This window comes from Aegilops tauschii, chromosome 1 (assembly GCF_002575655.3).
Source record: "Aegilops tauschii subsp. strangulata cultivar AL8/78 chromosome 1, Aet v6.0, whole genome shotgun sequence".
In the NCBI taxonomy this organism is placed as follows: domain Eukaryota; kingdom Viridiplantae; phylum Streptophyta; class Magnoliopsida; order Poales; family Poaceae; genus Aegilops; species Aegilops tauschii.
The window spans coordinates 118,857,799-118,883,955 of NC_053035.3; the positions used below are offsets into that span (position 1 = coordinate 118,857,799).

Consider the following 26,157-nt stretch of genomic DNA (forward strand, 5'->3'; position numbering starts at 1 on the left):
AAAGCTCTTAGCAAACGAACTACACGATCTTGTGCTAGGCTTAGGATTGGGTCTTGTCCATCACATCATTCTCCTAATGATGTGATCCCGTTATCAACGACATCCAATGTCCATGGTCAGGAAACCGTAACCATCTATTGATCAACGAGCTAGTCAACTAGAGGCTTACTAGGGACATGGTGTTGTCTATGTATCCACACATGTATCTGAGTTTCCTATTAATACAATTCTAGCATGGATAATAAACGATTATCATGAACAAGGAAATATAATAATAACCAATTTATTATTGCCTCTAGGGCATATTTCCAACAGTCTCCCACTTGCACTAGAGTCAATAATCTAGTTCACATCACCATGTGATTAACACTCACAGGTCACATCACCATGCGACCAACATCCAAAGAGTTTACTAGAGTCAACAATCTAGTTCACATCACTATGTGATTAACACTCAATGAGTTCTGGTTTGATCATGTTATGCTTGTGAGAGAGGTTATTAGTCAACGGGTCTGAACCTTTCAGATCCGTGTGTGCTTTACGAATATCTATGTCATCTTGTGGATGCTACCACGCGCTACTTGGAGCCATTTCAAATAACTGCTCTACTATACGAATCCGGTTTACTACTCAGAGTCATCCGGATTAGTGTCAAAGTTCGCATCGACGTAACCCTTTACGACGAACTCCTTTTCACCTCCATAATCGAGAAAATTCCTTAGTCCACTAGATACTAAGGATAAGTTCGACCGCTGTCATGTGATCCATTCCCGGATCACTATTGTACCCCTTGACCAACTCATGGCAAGGCACACTTCATGTGCGGTACACAGCATAGCATACTGTAGAGCCTACGTCTAAAGCACAGGGGACGACCTTCGTCCTTTCTCTCTCTTCTGCTGTGGTCAGGTCTTGAGTCTTACTCAATACTCACACCTTGTAACACAGCCAAGAACTCCTTCTTGGCTGATCTATTTTGAACTCTTTCAAAATCATGTCAAGGTGTGCGTTCTTTGAAAGTATCATCAGGCGTCTTGATCTATCTCTATAGATCTTGATGCCCAATATGTAAGCAGCTTTATCCAGGTCTTCCTTTGAAAAACTCCTTTCAAACAACCCTTTATGCTTTCTAGAAATTTTACATCATTTCGGATCAACAATATGTCATTCACATATACTTATCAGAAATGTTGTAGCGCTCCCACTCACTTTATTGTAAATACAAGTTTCTAACAAACTTTGTATAAACCCAAAAACTTTGATCACTCCATCAAAGCGTATATTCTGACTCCGAGATGCTTGCTCTAATCCATGGAAGGATCGCTGGAGCTTAGCATACCTTTTAGCATCCTTAGGATCGACAAAACCTTTCTGATTGTATCACATACAACCTTTCCTTACGAAAACTGGTAAGGAAACTTGTTTTGACATCCATCTGCCAGATTTCATAAATGCAGCTAATGCTAACATGATTCCGACGGACTTAAGCATCGCTACGGATGAGAAAATCTCATCGTAGTCAACTCCTTGAACTTGTGAAAATACTCTTTGCCACAAGTCGAGCTTCATAGACGGTAACATTACCGTCCATGTCCGTCTTCTTCTTAAAGATCCGTTTATCTCAATGGCTTGCCGATCATCGGGCAAGTTCACCAAAGTCCATGCTTTGTTCTGATACATGGATCCTATCTCGGATTTCATGGCTTCTAACCATTTGTCGGAATATGGGCCCACCATCGCTTCTCCATAGCTCGTAGGTTCATTGTTGTCTAGCAACATGACTTCCAAGACAGGATTACATACCACTCTGAAGTAGTACGCATCCTTGTCGACCTACGAGGTTTGGTAGTGACTTGATCCGAAGTTTCATGATCAATATCATAAGCTTCCACTTCAATTGGTGTAGGTGCCACAGGAACAACTTCCTGTGCCCTGCTACACACTAGTTGAAGTGACGGTTCAATAACCTTATCAAGTCTCCACCATCCTCCCACTCAATTCTTTCGAGAGAAACTTTTCCTCGAGAAAGGACCTGTTTCTAGAAACAATCACCTCGCTTCCGGATCTGAAATAGGAGGTATACCCAACTGTTTTGGGTATTCTATGAAGATGCATTTATCCGCTTTGGGTTCGAGCTTATCAGCCTGAAACATTTTCACATAAGCGTCGCAGCCCCAAACTTTTAAGAAACGAGAGCTTAGGTTTCTCTAAACGGTGTCGTCTCAACGGAATTGCGTGGTGCCCTATTTAAAGTGAATGCGGTTGTCTCTAATGCCTAACCCATAAACGATAGTGGTAATTCGATAAGAGACATCATGGTATGCACCATATCCAATAGGGTGCAGTTATGATGTTCGGACACACCATCACACTGTGGTGTTCCAGGCGGTATTAATTGTGAAACACTTTCCACAATGTCTTAATTGTGTGCCAAACTCGTAACTCAGATATCTCTACGATCATATCATAGACATTTTATCCTCTTGTCACGACGATCTTCAACTTCACTCTGAAATTACTTGAACCTTTCAATAATTCAGACTTGTGTTTCATCAAGTAAATATTCTCAGCATCTACTCAAATCATCTGTGAAGTAAGAACATATCGATATCCACTGCGTGCCTCAGCACTCATTGGACTGCACACATCAAATGTATTACTTCCAACAAGTTGCTCTCTTGTTCCATCTTACTGAAAACGAGGCCTTTCAGTCATCTTGCCCATGTGGTATGATTTGCATGTCTCAAGTGATTCAAAATCAAGTGAGTCCAAACGATCCATCTGCATGGAGTTTCTTCATGCATATATACCAATAGACATGGTTCGCATGTCTCAATCTTTTAAAAAACGAGTGAGTCCAAAGATCCATCTACATGGAGCTTCTCATGCGTTCTATACCATTATGACTCAAATGGCAGTGCCACAAGTATGTGGTACTATCATTACTGTTTTATATCTTTTGGCACGAACATGTGTATCACTGCGATCGAGATTCATTTTAGGTGTAAGACCATTGAAGGTATTATTCAAATAAACAGAGTAACCATTATTCTCCTTAAATGAATAACCGTATTGCGATAAACATAATCCAATCATGTTTATGCTCAACGCAAACACCAATCTCCATGGTAGAGGGAGCATGCGATGCTTGATCACATCAACCTTGGAAACACTTCCAACACACATCGTCATCTCACCTTTAGCTAGTCTCCATTTATTCCGCAGCTTTTATTTCGAGTTACTAACACTTAGCAACCAAACCGGTATCTAATACCCTGGTGCTGCTAGGAGTACTAGTAAAGTACACATTCATATAATGTATATCCAATATACTTCTGTCGACCTTGCCTGCCTTCTCATCTACCAAGTATCTAGGGTAGTACTGCTTCAGTGACCGTTCCCCTCATTACAGGAGCACTTAGTCTCGGGTTTGGGTTTAACCTTGGGATTCTTCACTAGAGCAGCAAATGATTTGCTGTTTCATGAAGTATCCCTTTTGCCCTTGCCCTTCTTGAAACTAGTGGTTTTACTAACCATCAACAATTGATGCTCCTATTTGATTTCTACTTTCGCGGTGTCAAACATCGCGAATAGCTCAAGGATCATCATATCTATCCCTGATATGTTATAGTTCATCACGAAGCTCTAATAGCTTGGTGGCAGTGACTATGGAGAACCATCACTATCTCATCTGGAAGATTAACTCCCACTCGATTCAAGCGATTGTGGTAGTCAGACAATCTGAGCACATGCTCAACGATTGAGCTTTTCTCCCTTAGTTTGCAGGCTTAAGAAACTTGTCAGGGGTCTCATACCTCTTGACGTGGGCACTAGTCTGAAATCCCAATTTCAGTCTTCGAAACATCTCATATGTTTTGCGACGTTTCAAAACGTCTTTGGTGCCACAATTCTAAACCGTTAGCATTACGCATTGAACTATCACGTAGTCATCAAAACGTGTATGTCAGATGTTTCGCAACATCTACAGACGACGCTGAGGTTCAGCACATCGAGCGGTGCATTAAGGACATAAGCCTTCTGTGCAGCAATGAGGACAATCCTCAGTTCACGGACCCAGCCCGCATAATTGCTACTATCAACTTTCAACTAAATTTTCTCTAGGAACATATCTTAAACAGTAGAACTAAAGCGTAAGCTATGACATAATATGCAAAGACCTTTTGACTATGTTCATGATAATTAAGTTCATCTGATTATTTAATGAACTCCCACTCAGATAGACATCCCTCTAGTCATCTAAGTGATACATGATCCGAGTCAAACTAGGCCGTGTCCGATCATCACGTGAGACGGACTAGTCATCATCGGTGAACATCCCCATGTTGATCGCATCTACTATACGACTCATGTTCGACCTTTCGATCTCTTGTGTTCCGAGGCCATGTCTGTACATGCTAGGCTCGTCAAGTCAACCTAAGTGTTTCGCATGTGTTCCGAGGCCATGTCTGTACATGCTAGGCTCATCAACACCCGTTGTATTCGAACGTTAGAATCTATCACACCCGATCATCACGTGGTGCTTCGAAAGAACGAACCTTCGCAATGGTGCACAGTTAGGGGGAACACGTCTCTTGAAATTTTTAGTGAGGGATCATCTTATTTATGCTACCGTCGTTCTAAGCAAATAAGATGTAAACATGATAAACATCACATGCAAATCATAAAGTGACGTGATATGGCCAATATCATCTTGCGCCTTTTGATCTCCATCTTCGAGGCGCGGCATGATCACCTTCGTCACCGGCATGACACCATGATCTCCATCATCGTGTCTTCATGAAGTTGTCTCGCCAACTATTACTTCTACTACTATGGCTAATGGTTAGCAATAAAGTAAAGTAATTACATGGCGTTTTCATTGACACGCAGGTCATTCAATAAATTAAGACAACTCCTATGGCTCCTGCCGGTTGTCATACTCATCGACATGCAAGTCGTGATTCCTATTACAAGAACATGATCAATCTCATACATCACATATATCATTCATCACATCCTTTTGGCCATATCAGATCACATAGCATACCCTGCAAAAACAAGTTAGACGTCCTCTAATTGTTGTTGCATGTTTTACGTGGCTGCTATGGGATTCTAGCAAGAACGTTTCTTACCTACGCAAAAGCCACAACGTGATATGCCAATTTCTATTTACCCTTCATAAGGACCCTTTTCATCGAATCCGATCCGACTAAAGTGGGAGAGACAGACACCCGCTAGCCACCTTATGCAACTAGTGCATGTCAGTCGGTGGAACCTGTCTCACGTAAGTGCACGTGTAAGGTCGGTCCGGGCCGCTTCATCCCACGATGTCGCCGAATCAAGATAAGACTAGTAACGGCAAGTAAATTGAGAAAATTGACGCCCACAACTACTTTGTGTTCTACTCGTGCATAGAAACTACGCATAGACCTAGCTCATGATGCCACCGATGGGGAACGTAGCAGAAATTCAAAATTTTCTATGCATCACCAAGATCAATCTATGGAGTCATCTAGCAACGAGAGAGAGGAGTGCATCTACATACCCTTTGTAGATCGCGAGCGGAAGCGTTCAAGAGAACGGGGTTGATGGAGTTGTACTCCTCGTGATCCAAATCACCGATGATCCTAGCGCCGAACGGACGGCACCTCCGCGTTCAACACACGTACGGAGCAGCGACGTCTCCTCCTTCTTGATCCAGCAAGGGGGGAGGAGAGGTTGATGGAGATCCAGCAGCACGACGGCGTGGTGGTGGAAGTAGCGGGATTCCAACAGGGCTTCGCCAAGCGCTGCGGGAGGAGGGAGATGTGTCACGGGAGGGAGAGGGAGGCGCCAGGGCTTAGGGTTTGCTGCCCTCCCTTCCCCCCACTATATATAGGGCCAAGGGAGAGGGGGGACGCAGCCTTGCCCTTCCTCCAAGGAAGGGTGCGGCCAGGGAGGAGTCCATCCTCCCCAAGGCACCTAGGAGGTGCCTTCCCCCTTTAGGACTCTCCCTTTATCTTATCTCTTGGCGCATGGGCCTCTTGGGGCTGGTTCCCTTGGCCCATATAGGCCAAGGCGCACACCCCACAGCCCATGTGGCCCCTCGGGGCAGGTGGACCCCTTGGTGGACCCCCGGACCCCTTTCCGCACTCCCGGTACAATACCGATAATGCGCGAAACTTTTCCGGCGACCAAAACAAGACTTCCCATATATAAATCTTTACCTCCGGACCATTACGGAACTCCTCGTGACGTCCGGGATCTCATCCGGGACTCCGAACAACTTTCGGGTTACCGCATACTAATATCTCTACAACCCTAGCGTCACCGAACCTTAAGTGTGTAGACCCTACGGGTTCGGGAGACACGCAGACATGACCGAGACGACTCTCCGGTCAATAACCAACATCGGGATCTGGATACCCATGTTGTCTCCCACATGCTCCTCGATGATCTCATCGGATGAACCACGATGTCGAGGATTCAATCAATCCCGTATACAATTCCCTTTGTCTATCGGTATGTTACTTGCCCGAGATTCGATCGTCGGTATCCCAATACCTTGTTCAATCTCGTTACCGGCAAGTCACTTTACTCGTACCATAACGCATGATCTCGTGGCTAACCCCTTAGTCACATTGAGCTCATTATGATGATGCATTACCGAGTGGGCCCAGAGATACCTCTCCGTCATACACGGAGTGACAAATCCCAGTCTCGATCCGTGCCAACCCAACAGACACTTTCGGAGATACCTGTAGTTTGCACCTTTATAGCCACCTAGTTACGTTGTGACGTTTGGTACACCGAAAGCATTCCTACGGTATCCGGGAGTTGCACAATGTCATGGTCTGAGGAAATGATACTTGACATTAGAAAAGCTCTTAGCAAACGAACTACACGATCTTGTGCTAGGCTTAGGATTGGGTCTTGTCCATCACATCATTCTCCTAATGATGTGATGATCATGTTTTGCTCTAGGGAGAGGTTTAGTCAACGGATCTGCTACATTCAGGTCCGTATGTACTTTACAAATATCTATGTCTCCATTTTGAACACTTTCACGAATGGAGTTGAAGCGACGCTTGATGTGCCTGGTCTTCCTGTGAAACCTGGGCTCCTTGGCAAGGGCAACAGCTCCAGTGTTGTCACAGAAGAGAGTCATCGGCCCCGATGCAGTGGGAATAACTCCTAGGTCGGCAATGAACTCCTTCATCCAGATTGCTTCATGTGCTGCCTCCGAGGCTGCCATGTACTCCGCTTCACATGTAGATCCCGCCATGACGCTTTGCTTGCAACTGCACCAGCTGACTGCCCCACCATTCAAAATATACACGTATCCGGTTTGTGACTTAGTCATCCAGATCTGTGTCCAAGCTAGCATCGACGTAACCCTTTACGATGAGCTCTTCGTCACCTCCATAAACGAGAAACACATCCTTAGTCCTTTTCAGGTACTTCAGGATGTTCTTGACCGCTGTCCAGTGTTCCATGCCGGGATTACTTTGGTACCTTCCTACCAAACTTACGGCAAGGTTTACATCAGGTCTGGTACACAGCATGGCATACATAATAGACCCTATGGCCGAGGCATAGGGGACGACACTCATCTTTTCTCTATCTTCTGCCGTGGTCGGGCATTGAGCCGTGCTCAATCTCACACCTTGCAATACAGGCAAGAATCCCTTCTTGGACTGGTCCATATTGAACTTCTTCAATATCTTGTCAAGGTATGTGCTTTGTGAAAGACCTATGAGGCGTCTCGATCTATCTCTATAGATCTTGATGCCTAATATGTAAGCAGCTTCTCCAAGGTCCTTCATTGAAAAACACTTATTCAAGTACGCCTTTATACTTTCCAAGAATTCTATATCATTTCCCATCAATAGTATGTCATCCACATATAATAAGAGAAATCCTACAGAGCTCCCACTCACTTTCTTGTAAACACAGGCTTCTCCATAAGTCTGCGTAAACCCAAACGCTTTGATCATCTCATCAAAGCGAATGTTCCAACTCCGAGATGCCTGCACCAGCCCATAGATTGAGCGCTGGAGCTTGCATACTTTGTCAGCATTCTTAGGATTGACAAAACCTTCCGGCGTCCCCCTCCCCTCCTCCCAAACGAGCCCGTGTTCCCCTCCCCCTCCTCCCACCTCAGGAACCCTAGCCGCCGCCTCCTCCTCCTCCCTCCCACCGCAGCCGCCTCCCCACTCCCCTCTCGTCCGCCCCGGGTGCGGAGGCGAGCTTCCCGGCAACGGTGGCGCCGGCTCGAGGCGGGGGAGCGGCCGATGCGGGGTCGGCTGGATCGAGGCGTGGGAGCGGCGGATGCGGCGGCGGCGGCACGAGAAGAGCAACGGCGGGGGCGTCGACCTATGAAGAGGCGAGAGGAGCGGTGGTGGCAGCGTCGAGATATGAAGAGGCGCCGCACGGGCGCGAGACCACGGAGGCGGGAGCGGCTGCTTCGGGCCCCGATCTGAGAGGGTACGAGGTAGGGAAGGACGACATCGTCGCCGTCACAGGTCTTCCTTCAATCCCTTTCGTTCCCTCTCCGGTTCATCCTCTTCCCATCCCTCGTATTAGGTAAGTTCTATTAGGATCCGGTGCCACCGTGCGCCATGATTTCAGATTGGCCTGCCTACTACCCCGAATGGATGTGCCACCCAGTCAGCCGAGTGATGGCAGAATATGCTTTTGTAGAACTGCATATCTATTTGTTATGAATCTAGAGTCTCAAAGCCAATAAGTTACTAAATCATTGACTGGCTGTTTCCATGTTTGTATTATGCGCTTCTCACTCGGCGAGGGGAGCATTAGGCCTCCTATGGTCTGGATTTCTCCAAATGATTAGGCTTTGCGAAAATTGTGTACGCATGTCTTACAGCCTAGGTATTGCTCTTCTAGATATACTCTATTGTTTCTGTTCGCTTAATTCTAATGAGTATCTAAACTTCTTCAGGCATATTGGACTTTTGAATCTATGTAGCCAGCTCTTTGGAATTTATGTAGACAAGTATTTTTGGTAATGATATGTATTTGCAAGCTTACTTCTCAGTTTTTTCTATTGTTGGGTATATATAGATAATTTCGTTGGGTATCTACAAAGTACATATAGATAATTTTCGACCATTTGTGACTGAAATTTTTGCCATAAGAAAATTAACTCTGTCGAGCAGTGCTCGTTGTCAAGGAAATGACGGGATATTGCTGAGCCTTATTGACTGGAAGAGGAATGCTAATCCTACAAATAGATCTATAATGAATTAGACTTGAGAACAATCAACAAATAATAAACAGTCCCAAATTTGTAGATGTTGTTTGATTCAAATACCGATTTAAGCATTTGGCGCATCTAAAATTCATCAAAAAGGATGCGTGATTTTCTGCCTAATCACTTAGTGTATTGTTTGGTAATCAGGTTATCCTGGACCTTTTTGGGGACAACATCACCAAGTTTTCTTCTTAATGCACTGTAAGTTAAAAAAAGTCAGTGACTAATGACTCTTCTTATCTCTCTGTTCACCCATGTGCTTAGCTGCAAAAATTCTAAAAAGATGCGCCTAATGACGGGTGGTGGATGTGCGTCCTCTAGGGCCTCGTCGGCCAGAGAAGGAGGGGAGGAGCGGTTGCCGACGAGCGAGGTGGCTCTGTTTGGACCGGCCATGGTGTTGGCTGTTGACTCCCACCGGTCTTGTCTCCCCCAACCCTTCCATGGAGCTCGCTTAGCCACCGGCCGGCACATCTTCTTCTCGCTCACAGCACCAAGGTAGGCAAAATTCTTTCTTTTTCCCATGATGTGATTTCTTTTGCTTGGATGGATTACAACTGGTTGGAGTAGCGGATGGGTTGGAGTAGCGGATGTGTGAAGTTTTGCCTGTAATCTAAATTCTGTATTTTATCTAGCTAAGTTAAGCAAAAGCTTGTTCTTTTACACCGACTGAAGCAAAATCATTCTCTTGCGAGCGAGCGAAGGGAAACGAGCCAGCGTACCCCTCCCCCTCCTCCCAAACGAGCCCGTGTTCCCCTCCCCCTCCTCCCACCTCAAGAACCCTAGCCGCCGCCTCCTCCTCCCTCCCACCGCAACCGCCTCCCCACTCCCCTCTCGTCCGCCCCGGGTGCGGAGGCGAGCTTCCCGGCGACGGTGGCGCCGGCTCGAGGCGGGGGAGCGGCCGATGCGGGGTCGGTTGGATCGAGGCGTGGGAGCGGCGGATGCGGCGGCGGCGGCACGAGAAGAGCAACGGCGGCGGCATCGACCTATGAAGAGGCGAGAGGAGCGGTGGTGGCGGCGTTGAGATGTGAAGAGGCGCCGCTCGGGCGCGAGACCACGGAGGCGGGAGCGGCTGTTTCGGGCCCCGATCCGAGAGGGTACGAGGCAGGGAAGGACGACATCGTCGCCGTCACAGGTCTTCCTTCAGTCCCTTTCGTTCCCTCTCCGGTTCATCCTCTTCCCATCCCTCGTATTAGGTAAGTTCTATTAGGATCCGGTGCCACCGTGCACCATGATTTCAGATTGGTCTGCCTGCTACCCCGAATGGATGCGCCACCCAGTCAGCCGAGTGATGGCAGAATATGCTTTTGTAGAACTGCATATCTATTTGTTATGAATCTAGAGTCTCAAAGCCAATAAGTTGCTAAATCATTGACTGGCTGTTTCCATGTTTGTATTATGCGCTTCTCACTCGGCGAGGGTAGCATTAGGCCTCCTATGGTCTGGATTTCTCCAAATGATTAGGCTTTGCGAAAATTGTGTACGCATGTCTTACAGCCTAGGTATTGCTCTTCTAGATATACTCTATTGTTTTTGTTCACTTATTTCTAATGAGTATCTAAACTTCTTCAAGCATATTGGACTTTTGAATCTATGTAGTCAGCTCTTTGGAATTTATCTAAACAAGTATTCTTGGTAATGATATGTATTTGCAAGCTTACTTCTCAGTTTTTCCTATTGTTGGGTACATATAGATAATTTCGTTGGGTATCTACAAAGTACATATAGATAATTTTCGACCATTTGTGACTGAAAGATTTTTGCCATAAGAAAATTAACTCTGTCACATATAGATAATTTCGTTGGGTATCTACAAAGTACATATAGATAATTTTCGACCATTTGTGACTGAAAGATTTTTGCCATAAGAAAATTAACTCTGTCGAGCAGTGCTCGTTGTCAAGGAAATGACGGGAAATTGCTGAGCCTTATTGATTGGAAGAGGAATGCTAATCCTACAAATAGATCTATAATGAATTAGACTTGAGAACAATCAACAAATAATAAACAGTCCCAAATTTGTAGATGTTGTTTGATTCAAATACCGATTTAAGCATTTGGCGCATCTAAAATTCATCAAAAAGGATGCGTGATTCTCTGCCTAATCACTTAGTGTATTGTTTGGTAATCAGGTTATCCTGGACCTCTTTGGGGACAACATCATCAAGTTTTCTTCTTAATGCACTGCAAGTTAAAAAAAGTCAGTGACTAATGACTCTTCTTATCTCTCTGTTCACCCATGTGCTTAGCTGCAAAAATTCTAAAAAGATGCGCCTAATGACGGGTGGCGGATGTGCGTCCTCTATGGCCTCGTCGGCCAGAGAAGGAGGGGAGGAGCGGTTGCCGACGAGCGAGGTGGCTCTGTTTGGACTGGCCATGGTGTTGGCTGTTGACTCCCACCGGTCTTGTGTCCCCCAACCCTTCCATGGAGCTCGCTTAGCCACCGGCCGACACATCTTCTTCTCGCTCACAGCAGCAAGGTAGGCAAAATTCTTTCTTTTTCCCATGATGTGATTTCTTTTGCTTGGATGGATTACAACCGGTTGGAGTAGCGGATGTGTGAAGTTTTGCCTGTAATCTAAATTCTGTATTTTATCTAGCTAAGTTAAGCAAAAGCTTGTTCTTTTACAAGGACTGAAGCAAAATCATTCTCTTGCAGGCCATGTAGCTTACATTTTAACTGTTATTGCTGATTGGAGCCATTGCTATTGGCTATTTATACATAAGATGGAAGGTGAATTGAGATTTTTGTGAGGGGATTGGATTTTATCCAGATGGCTTGCTTCTCGTGATGAGACTGATACTAATGAACTAATGAAGACATGAAGGTTGCATCTTATCCCCATTTCCCTTTCTACATTTACCATTTAGTCGATTAACATACATTGTACTATTTCCCTTTCTACAGTTGCCATTTAGTTGATTAACATAGATTGTACTATTTTCGATTAAGCACACTATGGGTCAATGAATGTGGAATTAGCTACTTTTTATATCCCTGGACCATATATATTACATGCATCAGTACTTGATGGGAAGAGGATATGCTTTTGCTTTTTATTGTTACCCTTAATTACTACTTTTCTATGAACCCAAGGTTTAGGTTGCAGGCTCAACTGCATATCTATATTCTCTGTATGAATTTTTTAGCGAGCTTTGAAGTGAATGTGGTGATCAAGGCTCTAATATGTATTCTTTATTTGCATGAATGTTGTGTGCATATAGGTACTTGCAATGGAATCTTTTTCTCATAGACGAGAAGTACTTTGAAAACAGATTTTAAAAATTGATATAATTTTACAAGTGTGCAGATAGCTGACAAGGCAACAATGCTATTGTTCAAATGTAGTCGAGCCGGGCTTTTGGTGTTTTCGGTGCTATTGTTCAAATTTTGCTTTCTTAGATTCATTGCAACCAAAAGATTTGGTAATATTTTTTTTCTGGAAACATGGATACACTTGTTGGTGTTGTATACTGGGATCTGTAAGTATTGTCATAGGAATTTTTTTATCCTAAGGATTCACACAGATTGGAGGGGAATTAGTATCTAACATCTTGTTAAATGTACACAAACTGGTATATCTTCATGGCTTTTAAGCTATATAATTGTAGATGATAATTTATGCTTTGATAAAGTAATATCTTACTTCTCGGTGCTTGGATAAAATAGTATAGTTTGCTGAAAATATGTTCATACTTTATATCACAGAAGTACAAACTGACAATCAGCCTATGGTGAAGTTAAAAGAAGCAAAAGTATTGTGTGTATAATCATTAGATTTGTTAAGGTGAATCAGATTTATTTTTGCTGCTGCACGTAGAATGTAGTTTATTTTAATTCCTGTTGCTGCGTTTGGCCCTACATCTCGATGGGTGTGGCCGCTCCCTTGTTAGTTTGTTGCTCGATTTGGTTTGGTCCAAGGTAGGTCGTGTGTTGTCTACGTCTGTATATTCGTTGGCTGGATAAGAAGATTTTGCAGGTTTTTCTCTAGTTTGGTTGCTTCTGCTCTGAGTGTAGGTTCCTATGATTTCTAGACAGTGTATTGGTTCTAAGGATTGCTCGGTAGTTTAAAAGTGCTTTGATTTCCTTCTTGTCTTCACGCACAGACCATGAAGATGGCTAGGTTTGCATGGGCATGGGGTTTGGTACACCTGGCCTCTATTTAGATTTGTTAATAAATTCAGTTTATCACGAACACCATAAATGTGTTATCAGTTTACTATCTTGGGACATGAGCTATTTTTCAGTCAATGCGTGCCGAGTCCATTTGGAACTGAATATGTAGTGTTTTCTTTGAAACTGAGTAACTGTGGTTGAAATTTAGTTTCATTTAGACGAGCTACCCCAAGTATCATCAATTCATGATGGCTAATTTGTTTTGGTTCTTGATGAATCGGCCATGGTCCTGATTTAAGAGTTTTTATGTTATTTCTCCGCCTATTTGAGCTATTATCGTTTCTATTTAACACACACAATTGTAGCTGCCCTTTTTGATTCAGAAAAATGGTCTTCATGTCTCTGGTTTGGTTAAACATTTTCTCAGCATATCTCTATTCATCAGTCTTAACTCGCATAACATCCAATATAGTTTGTCTGATCCAGACTAAATGTTGGTTGTTGCTATGTTTTGTGTGCAGTCTATTTCTCTTCTATCTTGGTCATTAAAGATGTGTGACAAGAAAGAAATTTCAAAAGGTTTGATAATCTAGAATGCTCATATGGAGTTATTTGAACCAGTTCTTTTAGTAGCTGCTGAGACCAGATGTATCAGAAAAATTTAAAAGATACCAACAGTAGGGTTGACCAATAATGCTGAATTGATTCAGTCTTCAGGCCTTATGCACAATTTCCACAATGTTTAGATAATATGCTTTAATGCTCCTGTGCACTGCTTTAATGCTTCTGCTTGTTTGTCTGAATCTTGTTGTTCATTAATTTCTTGCCGCCTGCTGTTGCCCATGAGGGGGAGTCGGATCCATCATGGATAACCATCCCTGATGAGCTTTTAATACATACTGATGGTGACAAAATTGATGCCATTGTTCAGGTTGTATACAAAGATGTTCCTACTAGGTATTCTGACGTTGATTATCTAAAAGAAAGAGCAATTCTAACACCAACGAACCAAGTAGCTGAAAATTATAAACGAGTGCGTTCTATCTTTAGTGCCTACCAGTGAGAGAGTAACTAAGCTGTGTCAAGTGTCGATGCCTATGTTTTATATGCAAATACCTTTCCTCTTTTGCACAAACCATGCTTCCTGTACAATGATATTTAATAGCAGCAAACTAAACAGGTTGGTTAGGAAACTGAAGCTGCAGCTACTGAAGAGCCAAAGAACATTCTTGTTGAACAGTCTAAAGCCAAGAGGTAAAGACTCATAGTCTGTTACATCCAACCAGTTCAACGTAAGATATGGCGTGCCGCCTCTTGTTCTTCCTTTACCTTGTCTTATTTGACAACCAAAGCATCCTTCTCTGTGGCTCTCAAAAATGCTTTCTTCTTCACACGATGCATGTTATGCCATTTGATCAAACTACTTTTCTGCCACAGCTATATTCAAATGGATCATAGGCCCAATAAAACATCATTTTACTTCAAAATCTAATATACGTTTTATTTATTTTCCTGTTGCATATACAAGCAACTCTTCTTGTTGCATCAAAAGTAACTTGCTTCGTACATGCAAACTAATTAGCCATATAGTTAAATTAGCTACGTATTAAGATTCGGTACATCTACTGCTTATTTATGTTGTGTTCTATTTGCTGTGTCCAATCTTTATGCGCTTGTTATTTTTATCACACTGTAATCAAGCTTCTGTTGTTATAGCAATATGAAATCCTATGCATCAAGCTTCTGTTCTTATAGCAATTACAGTTTTGATACCTCTGTTTCTTTATATCATCTTGTTGGGTTTCTGTTTCTCTTCATATAGGATACAGATATGTGATTCTCATGTGGTCCTTTCGCTGGAAACTTGCTAATCTTAGGGGTGCTGCTACTGGTGTAAAAACCGTTTTATCAAAAGAACTAAAGTAGTAGCTAATCCAAGCATTGCAGAATTGACGCAGAGGTTACGCTATATTGGCATGAAGTCAGAGCAGCGCGTGAAGACTACATAAGATAGTTTCTGGTGACCTTCAGTCTATATGTCCTAACCAACAGCAGCCACCTTTTATTTCGTATCAATCGATCCAGTATCTTTTCCCTTTTGGCGTCTCTGAGCAAGATATGTATAGCCTTTAGATTTCCGTTCGTGTATGATACTACATGTACACTTTAGACCTCATTACTGTCTCTGTGGTCAAAAGAAGTTTGTGATCACTTGTTCTATATATGTAATCAACTGCCCTTCTACTAATATTTTCAGAAGACTATTTATGTATGTTTACACTGGTTAGAGAAAATCATCACACTGCCAGCAGCAGTTTTTTATTTCCATATGTTTCAATTAAATCTTCCGACCAAATCATCTGTCTCTAAATATTTTTATGTGTACTCTTTCAATACTTGGCTTGCTCTTGGCCTTTGCGCCATTGGCGCAACAGGTCATCTAGTAAAGAGAAAACTCCTAGGCTATGGCACACTGCATGCACGCTAGTGCGCCATTTGTCGCAACCTGGGAAGGTGGGTGTGATCTTTGCAAAAAAAGAGAACTCCTTAATTAGTGACTTCGTTGATATGGAGAGGGTAATTCACAAGTGTTGGGCTGTTGGCACGTGTGGTTCTTGCCACAATGGGTTTTTGACTAATGAGTTAGCGAGAGCTCCTAAATGGTGCGAAGGCTATATCTCATTTATAGCGATTATACGTCTTGGCTCGCTTAAGCTTTTTCCTTCCCCTATCTTAAACTAGGCGGGTTTGTTTTGATTTTTTTTTCAATCGCTGGCTAGGTGGATTGTTCAGTGTAGCTTCGTTGGTTTGTTTGGTTTCTTTTATTGCTGATATGTGTTCGCTCGTTCGTCGGTGGTTCGTTGATGTGTTCGTTCTTTTTTATTTCTTTGTTGCCTTTTTTTATTATTTTCTTATTACTTCTTTGGTTTCCTTTATTTCGTTGTTATATTTTGGTCTTTGTTTTCTTTCGTTCTTCCTTTGTTTCTCTTTCGTTTAACATTTTTGCAAATTATTGATTAAATTATTTTCAATAAATGGTCAAACAATTTCATAAAATTTTCATATTTTCTCTATATATTTTTCGTATACATGAGAAAAATATTTTTATACAAATTTAACGCTTTTCAAATTCTTGGTAACTTTTTTTCAAATATTTTGTTTAAAGTTTTTTTGTAATAAATTTATTTAGAATATTTGAAATTCTAAATGACATTAAAAAAATAATAAGAAAACAATGTGAAAAGTTAAATAAAAAGGGCCCATGGTCTCCCACATGCCTGAGCCAGCCCATTTAGGGAGGTGCCTACCATGAGTGCACGCTAGGTCTAGCTACAGGCGAGACATAGCACTGCCCCTAAATGGCACCTTTGCGCCGAGTGCTCCTCCTCAGCGCCTGAAGCGCTGGAGAGCCAAACCGGCGCCCGCGCCCCGCGGTCGTGGGCCAGCCAGTCCAGAAACAATGTGGTTGCTCGCCAGAGCGCAACACCCCATACTTGGTTCGCTCGGTCAATAGTTGCCCCGCCAAAGGATGATTAGTTAACGGGTAAACCATTGACTTTTGAAAGAAAAAAAATCAAAATTCAAAAAAGTCCACAATTTCAAAAAAGTAAATGATTTAAAAAAATCCAAAAAGTTCATGACTTCAAAAAAAAATTATGGATTTGAAAATAATCATCGATGCTGAATAAAGTCCGTGGATATAGAGAAACTTCATCGAAAAGTTCAAATATTTGATAAAAGTTCTTGGATTTTGGAAGAAAAGGTTCGCAGATTTGGAAAAAAGTTCAACATTTTGAAAAAGATGTTCACGAATTTTGGATAAAAAGTTTGCAAATTCAATAAATTTCATGAATTAAAAAAATCATAAACTCGAATTAAGTATTCAAATTTGAAAAAGTTTGTGTATTTATTAAATATGAAAAGAAAAGTACAAGGGGGAAGAAAAGAAAAAGGAAAAAAAGAAAAAGAAAAGAAAAAAAATCTGGGACTGGGAGGGGTGTGCGCCAAGCATGAATAAAGGTATAACCAGCGCAGTAGGAGCCGAATAGGGTTTGAGTTTGGCACCAGCTGAGATAATTGGCGCTCATGCGCGGGAGTATATGAGTCGGCCCACCTGAGTATTTTGTAAGGTTAACTGATGGATCTGCGAGCACCGCCCGTGGAACGCAACACCCCCCGGGCCAGAGGAAACCATGGACAAGTCTGCATCGAGCTCGGGACAGGCCATCACCGACCTCGAAGCAATGATGGAGGAGCTAGGATTGAGGGAAGAAGATCTACAGGATGTTGTAGTGGAGGATGACGAGTTGCCTAAGGAGGCGACTAGATGGATGGCCCTCGCTAGGATTCACACCGACAAACCCTACAGTCAATATTGGTTCTTCAAAAACATGAGGGTGGCTTGGGATCTGGCACAAGAGGTGAAGTTCAGACCCCTTGAGGATAATCTCTATACGCTCCAATTTGCATGCCTAGGTGACTGGGAACGGGTGATGGGAGAAGGACCATGGCAGTACAAAGGGAAGGCAGTCGTTCTGGAGGCATATGACGGATTCACAAAACCATCGCTCGTGGAGCTCAACAAGGTTGATATTTGGATCCAAATCCATGATCTTCCTGATGGTTTCTTCTCAAAGGTTAAAGCCCTGTCATCAACAGTGGGAGAATTCATATTTGCGGAACCAAAATCTCAGGACTTTGAAGGTAATTTTGTTCGTGTCCGGGTGAGGATTGACGTCACCAAGCCTCTCAAGAATGTGGTTTCGCTAGTGGTTAAAAAGAAGGATTCAATAGAACGAGTAATTTTCAGAGTCAAGTATGAAAGGCTACCGGATTGGTGTGCTGTTTGTGGAAACCTTGGGCATCTGTTCAAGGAGTGTGGAGACGGGGTTCACCCCCCGAAAGCGTTGGTCTTCAAGGACCTAAGGGCTACATGGTTCAGAGTTCCAAGAAGAGGGCCGGGAGAAGGAAGTGGAACAAGGGGTGGACGAGGCAGAGGCCGTGGGGGTAGAGGCGGTGGACGCATAAGCTCCCAGTTCAACTCATATGATCATGAGGAAGAGAGCAGCGAGTACACAGGCAGGGATGTGGCAATGGATGATGCAGATGGGAGCAAGAAAAGGGGAGCACCGGCAGGGGTAGACCTGAAGAACAACCAGATTGTCCCAGTTTCTGCTAAGCAGGGAAACAATATGTTGCTCCTGCCGCCAACTGAGAACCCCAGGAGCCCTCCGCCGAAGCAGGACCCAAAGAGAAACAAACCAAGTCCACCGACCCCGACGAAGAACACACCTACCACCAACAATCTTGATGCGCGTTTGGCGGGCTCCCTAGGGGAGTCGCGCCTAGCGCAATGAGTCTTCTATGTTGGAATTGTCGTGGGCCGGCAAGCCCGCGACAATTCGCGAGCTTCGTGATATGACGAGGCAACTTGCCCCCTCTATAGTTTGTATCCTTGAAACCCAAATAGAGGGATCGAGAGTTGAGAATTTGGTAGGCTCACTTGGTTTTAATAAAAGTTTTGTTGTGAGTAGTAGTGGTAGAAGTGGGGGTCTTGGTATTTTCTGGAACAAAGAAATAAATCTTGAAGTTGTGAGCTACTCAGAGTATCATATTGATGTGACGGTGGATGATATGGTTGAAACAAAAACGAGGCTAACCTTTGTCTATGGGGAAGCACAAGTTCCCGAGAGATACAAGACGTGGGACACGCTGAGAGGGATAGTTGGAGCAAATAATCTGCCTTGGTTTGTTTTGGGAGATTTTAACGAAGTGCTACACTTGCACGAACATGACGGTGTGGGGAATCGCAGTCAGGCGCAGATGGATGCTTTTCGGGACGCGCTGGATACTTGTGGCCTTACGGACATCAGCTACAAGGGAACCCCATGGACTTTTGAAAAAAGGTGGCAGGCGGATCGTACAGAAGAGTGAGACTAGATCGTTGTGTGGCCAGCCCAGCAGCTATGCTTGCTTTCCCCGGCGCGATCCTTGAGCACAAAATTGCAGCTACTTCCGACCACGTACCGATCCATCTACGTTTGCATGACTCCACATGCAGGCGAGTCCCTCGGCCATTTAAGTATGAGCTTTGCTGGGAGAGGGAACCGTCGTTGTCCACGGTTATAGAGACCGGCTGGGCCCAGACTCCCGGGGAAACAGTTGACGAGTTGCGACAAAAAATGCATGCATTGTCGGGGAATCTCACTACATGGGACAGAACCCAGTTCGGCAATGTACGCAAGGAGATAGCGAAGCTGAGAAAGGAGCTACAGGCGATGCGGGAGATCCAAGGACGATCTGGACCATGCAGAGAAGAGACAAAAATCTTGGACCGCCTGGTGGAACTGTACCACCGCGAGGAAATCCTCTGGCGCCGAAGGGCAAGATTAGAATGGTTAATGCACGGGGATAAAAATACTTACTTCTTTCATCTACGTGCTAGCAAGCGGAGGAGAAAAAAATCAAATCAAGAGCTTGGAAAGACCGGATGGCCAGGTGACAGACAACCCAGTTGAAATGGAGACTATGACTAGGGACTTTTACAAAAATCTGTATACCTCTGAAGGCGTCTCGGATATGGACCGGGTCTTGTCTACAGTTCCGTGCAAGGTGACAGCGGCCATGAGTACCCAGCTTAATGCACCGTACACTGCAGAGGAGATCAAATGTGCTCTATTTCAGATGTTCCCCACTAAGGCACCGGGGCCTGACGGGTTTCCGGCCCACTTTTTCCAGCGTCATTGGGAAGTGTGTGGTTCAGATGTAACCAAGGCAGTACTAAGAATAGTTGATGGCACAGAGTCAGCCTCATGCATCAATGACACCATACTGGTCCTAATTCCAAAAGTGAAGAACCCGACACAACTGTCACAGTTCCGACCAATAAGTTTGTGCAACGTTCTTTACAAAATAGCATCTAAGGTAATCTCCAATCGTCTCAAGCTAGTTTTACCGGAGATAATTTCAGAGGAGCAATCAGCTTTTGTCCCAGGAAGGTTGATCACGGATAATATCATCACAGCTTACGAATGTCTGCACTTTCTGAAGAGAAACAAGGCTAAGAAACACCAGTCATGTGCACTCAAACTTGATATGATGAAAGCATATGATCGGGTTGAGTGGCCCTATCTGAAAGCGATCATGCTAAAGCTCAGGTTCACGGAAAGATGGGTGAGTATTGTAATGAGCCTAGTGACTACGGTCAAATTTTCAGTTATGTTTAATGGGACAAAGCTCGAAGAATTTTCACCATCACGAGGAATCAGACAGGGGGACCCTATTTCCCCATACTTGTTCTTGCTAGCAGCAGAGGGCCTTTCGTGCCTCTTAAAATCTCAAAGAGAGTCATCCAGCTTATGTGGTCTACAAGTGGCAGCTTCTGCACCGCATGTGAACCATCTATTATTCGCTGATGACAGCCTGCTGTTTTTTAAGGCAAATAGTACGGGTGCTAATGAGGTGAACCAGCTCTTGGACACATATTGTCAAGCCACGGGGCAGCAGGTGAATTATGCAAAATCTTCTATCTACTTCAGCAAGGGTGTGCCTGAAAGCACAAGGAATGATATTAAGTCTGTTTTGAATGTCCCGAATGAGACCCTCAACGAAAAGTACTTGGGGTTGCCATCTGATGTTGGGAGCTCCAAAAACGGAGCATTCAAATATTTGAAGGACCGCCTTTGGAATAAAATCCAGGGCTGATTTGAGAACACCATGTCGATGGCGGGGAAGGAAGTACTAGTTAAAGCTGTGGCCCAAGCAGTCCCGGTCTACTCGATGTCATGCTTCAAATTACCTAGAGGTTTGTGCGAACACTTGAACATGTTGATAAGAAAATTCTGGTGGGGAAGCAAGGAAGGTAAAAGGAAACCACATTGGGTTTCTTGGAAAACTATGACACAGCCTAAAGGAATGGGGGGACTGGGTTTCAAAGATATTGAGATCTTCAACCTGGCGCTGCTAGCCAAGCAAGCCTGGCGGCTGCTACAGAATCAGGAATCTCTAAGTGCAAGGATTCTAAAAAGTGTGTACTATCCTAACACCTCTATATTGCATGCACCCTTGGGCTCACATCCGAGTCAGATTTGGAGAGCTGTTGTAGAAGGCCGAGACGTCTTGAAACAGGGTCTGATCAGAAGAATCGGCAATGGAGAAACGACTGACATATGGGCGGATAATTGGATCCCTCACGATCACATGCTTAGACCCTACGAAAGTCTGATTCCTAACCCTCCGGTGCATGTCTCGGAGCTGATCAACTCCACAAATGCATCATGGGACATGCAAAAGCTGCAGCAGGTTTTCATGCCGATGGACATCCAGGCAATTATTCAGATTCCTATTTGCACCTGAAATATCAGCGATTCCTGGTCGTGGCATTTTGAAAACAAAGGAAACTTCTCGGTCTGATCAGCCTACCGGATGCTGGTCTCAACAATCCAACGTAGGGAAGCATGGCTTGAAGAACGTCCTGGCTCCTCGAGTACGTCGGCTGAAGAAAGCTCCTGGAAAATTTTATGGAAGACACCTGTTCCTTCCAAGATAAGCATGTTTCTCTGGCGCCTGTCGAAGCATTCCCTCCCAACGGAAGATGTGCGTTCCCACAGAAAAATGACGGACTCTTCTTGCTGCGGACTTTGCGGGGCGGAGGACTCGTGGAGGCACTCTCTCATCAACTGCACCGTCGCGAGATGTACTTGGGCACTGGTGGATGAGGAGCTAGCGCGGCAGTTGGTCAGCACGGCAGAACCGAATGCAAAGCAATGGCTATTTACCCTCATGGAATCCTTGCAGCATCACCAGTTCATGCTCATCGCTGTAACTTTATGGGCAATATGGTCATCTAGGCGCCAAGCGATACACGAGGGCATCTTTCACTCACCTCAAGCGACTCATTTATTCATCAAAAGATTCATAGCTGAGCTTGACATGTGCAAGGAAAGCCGCCCATCAGTTTCTGTTGTGCCCCCAAGAGAGCCTAGACGACTACCAAAGATCCCACCACCGGGTTTCGCAAAGATTCATGTGGACGCGGGAGTTCGTCCGGGCAGAAGAGGGTCAGCTGCAGCAGTGTGCAGGGACAGACAAGGGAACTTCATAGCAAGCTCATCTTTGGTGATCCCAGGGCATGACGATCCAGCCACCCTCGAAGTGATCGCATGCCGCGAGGCCCTTGCACTCGCTGAGGACTTGCATCTACAAAGCTTCATCGTGGCCTCAAACATCAACAAGGACGCTCGGGGAAGATACAGTGCTATCATTAGTGAGATCCGTAGTCAAGCAGAACCTTTTCAATGTTTCTTTACTTTTGAACGTAGGGAAGTGAATGTAGAAGCTCATAGCTTAGCTAATTTTTATTTGTCTTTGGATCCGGGACGCCACTTCTGGTTTGGCCAATCCCATGATCTTAACCGTATCCCACATGTTGTGGAGTTTGATGAATAAAATTTAGTTCTACCCCTAAAAAAACTGATGGATCTGCGACCATGAGCAATGACCAGTGGACTAGCAACCATTGACCATGGACAATTAGCCGTTGACTTTTCCTAATAAAGAAAAAAAAGACTTTACTAACTTCTACCCAGTCTGACGTTAAGCAACAGATCCATACGATTGTAACGCTTCTATGCTGTTGGCCTTCTATCTCCGTGCATGCATGCGGCTCTTAATCATACATGCATGAAAAACAGGACTGATGATGTCAGCATATTCTTTTTCACAATTGAAAATTTAAAATGTTTTGTAGCCCAAACCATCGACCGAATTGAAAAGCTGTCTTCGCATAAAAGATTCGTCGCGGCAAGACCTTTGAAACTAGATCCCATGTTGGTATGTTTGGACGAAATTTTTTTCCAGGTCAAAAGTTACCAGACCTAGGCTAAATAATTTATCACGTTTGTGGTACGTCAGTTACCATCCATGTTACATAAAAATTATCGGGGCATAAAAATGGCTCCCCCAACATTCTCTTCACATGCAAATGCACCGGAGCACGTGAAAGCTGATGTCATTGTAGATTCTCACTATTTGAAAATTGTAAAATGTTTTATAGGTCAAACTGTCGTTTTTGATTAAAAAATAGTTTTCACATACAAAATACGCCGTGACGAGAATTTTGAAACTAGATCCCATGTTGGCAAGTTTTGATCACTTTTTTCATCAAAAAGTTACCGTAAGTTATCAGTTATGTTATATGTATATTATAATGTTATTTATGCAGAAGTGACCGAGGGTGTGTTTTCAACGACTTCTTTCCCCCATGTCAAAGTTACCGTGGTATTTGTACCTAAGTTATGTCAGGACCGGTTTTTCAATAAAACATTTATTGAGAAACCGACCCTTATATCAAACCAGTATAGAAGAATCCTTCTTACTGGTGGACAAATCCTTGATACAGAAATCCAGAAGTACTAAATATTATACAAGGTTGAGCTGAGGTTGCTCAACAATTTATTACAAGCACGCCGATATAATACATAAGGGCGGATATGACACAAGGAGTATGGTGGCATAACTACTGACTCGTAATAAAAGTGGTGGTGGATATGTCACAGCGAAATGGGTGACAAGACTCCTAAATTTTACAGCTCATCGAGCGCCGGAGTGAGGCTCGATGGTTTTATTGGTGTAGCGGAAGCGTATATAACACAAGTGACCAATTCCAGGATCGCACGGAACTGACTGGGACTCCTCTAGGTGTCGGACTCGCTATCGAACTCTTCATCCATAAGATCGCCTTCGTCAACATCTGGCCAAATCAACAAGCCAGGTGAGTACTTTGAATGTACTCGCAAGACAGTTTGGACATAAGATATAACAAATGCAAACATGATGCACATGAGCAGATTAGTAATGCGCACTCAGGTAATAAAATTGCACTGCATGATAAATAAAAAGGAAGTCAGGCGGTAGTCCTCCCGAAATCCCAATAAAATAGCCGAAGACCGATCGGGTGTCTGAAGCGACGCCTCGAAAGGTAAAATAAAATAACAATGCCGCAGTCGGGCGTCAGAGCGACACCACATAAAGGGCTCATATTGAAATATAAACGACAGTGCGTGCCACAGTCGGACGTCTAAGCGACATCTCGAAAAGGGCTTATATCAAAAGTAAATAGCAAGAATGCCACAGTCGGACGTCTGAGCGACATCACATAAAGGGCTTATATCAAAGTAAATAACAAGAGTGCCACAGTCGGACGTCAGAGCGACATCACATAAAGGGCTTATATCAAAAGTAAATAACAAGAGTGGCACAGTCGGACGTCTGAGCGACATCACATAAAGGGCTTATATCAAAAGTAAATAACAAGAGTGCCACAGTCGGACGTCTGAGCGACATCACATAAAGGGCTTATATTAAAGGTAAATAACAAGAGTGCCACAGTTGGACGTCTGAGCGACATCACATAAAGGGCTTATATTTCATTATTCGAATTCAAGTAGCTCATGAATTTAAATCATCTCAAGGGAATACTCATGTATGTAATAATAAACTGGTTAGTCCATCCAGAGGAATAACATTCAGCCGGGTTTACCATTCATGTTTATTCACCGGGGATTTTCACTGAGACTGACACAGAGACTGACGCTGAGACGGACGTTGAGACTGATACTGATACTGATATGGATATGTTGACCAAGATCCTTGACCATGGACACGGTTACTCGGATGGGTTTTGACTCTGCAGAGTTTGTACTCTTTAACCACAGCCAACGGATTTCAGTAGTCACAAAGGACTAGTTCCGTTTACGGTATTTAAGGAGAAACACATCTAACCAGTACACACCCATTCCACATTCCGCTGCCAGGAATCACCCTAGGCAACGTTCAAGAAAAACTTTAAGACGGGGAGGCCACAACCTCGAGTAGCATGGGATCAAATTTATATCGCGCGCTCTAAGGGGTGCCCCCCTCTCGGTCCCAACCGGAAACACCCATGCCCCCTGACCGGATGACGGGCTTTAATCCAGGGCCATGGAACCCTCATCGCGGCCCCTCTATTTGGTGTGTACAAGGAAAGAGGTTTGCAACTGACTAGACCGCATTCTTTGCAGAAGACATGTGGCAGCACGAAAAAGGGGACGAACGGGAATATGACTTGATCCACGTTAACACTGGAGTTAAACGGTTGACATAAGACTGGCATGCTTCAACAATACCAGCTTACCACCTTTCATGTCACCACATGATCATGTTATCTCCCATCAAATGATCACATCAAGTTTCGAAGCATACTGGTAGTTGCCTTGCATGCAATATAACACTCACTGATGCTCATATAAACATGCCATGAACTGACTATTCAAGCACACATGCAAAACACTCATCATATCAAAGGTTCAAACATGCTTGCCTGGTTCGGAGTAGTCAGAGTCTAGCTCGGCGAAGTTCGCGGTTCCGTCACCTCCTCTGGTATCTACGGTATAAAGAAATCGCATACTAACGTAAATACCGTGTGTGTATAAAAATTATTCCAATTTTTTTCAAATAAATATGATAAAAAACTAGACAGAAAAAACAAAGATGACAGAAAAAGAATCAATTCAAAATCATCTTTTGTTTAAAAGTTATGAGGATTTTAGCCCAGGGACTCATCTGTAATGAAACAGAAAGTTTCCAGGGGTTAGTTTATAAAAACAGAAAACGTACTTTGCCCGAAGGCGCTTTCTTCAGAAAACGTTTCGAATAAAAGAGAGAGGCTGACGGGGGTGTCCCACCCGTCACGTTTAAAAATCAAAACAGAGCACCCGGCGCCCGAGGGCCGCGGTGGTCGCCGGCGGCAATC

General features: G+C 43.9%; 1 non-coding gene across 9 annotated transcripts; it reads left to right on the forward strand.

Annotated features, from left to right (window-relative positions):
* The first annotated feature begins 8,083 nt into the window (after positions 1 to 8,083).
* On the forward strand, positions 8,084 to 15,639 carry LOC109785852 (uncharacterized). 9 transcript variants are annotated; one of them, XR_012203892.1, is made up of 7 exons: positions 8,084 to 8,504; positions 9,518 to 9,748; positions 11,500 to 11,730; positions 11,910 to 12,078; positions 13,889 to 13,946; positions 14,548 to 14,659; positions 15,190 to 15,639. It is a non-coding gene; the product is annotated as an uncharacterized protein (transcript). The 9 variants fall into 9 exon arrangements; XR_012203887.1 differs by lacking the exon at positions 13,889 to 13,946 and having other exon boundaries at positions 14,548 to 14,621; XR_012203891.1 differs by lacking the exon at positions 13,889 to 13,946 and having other exon boundaries at positions 8,495 to 8,871; positions 14,548 to 14,621.
* The last annotated feature ends 10,518 nt before the right edge of the window (positions 15,640 to 26,157 follow it).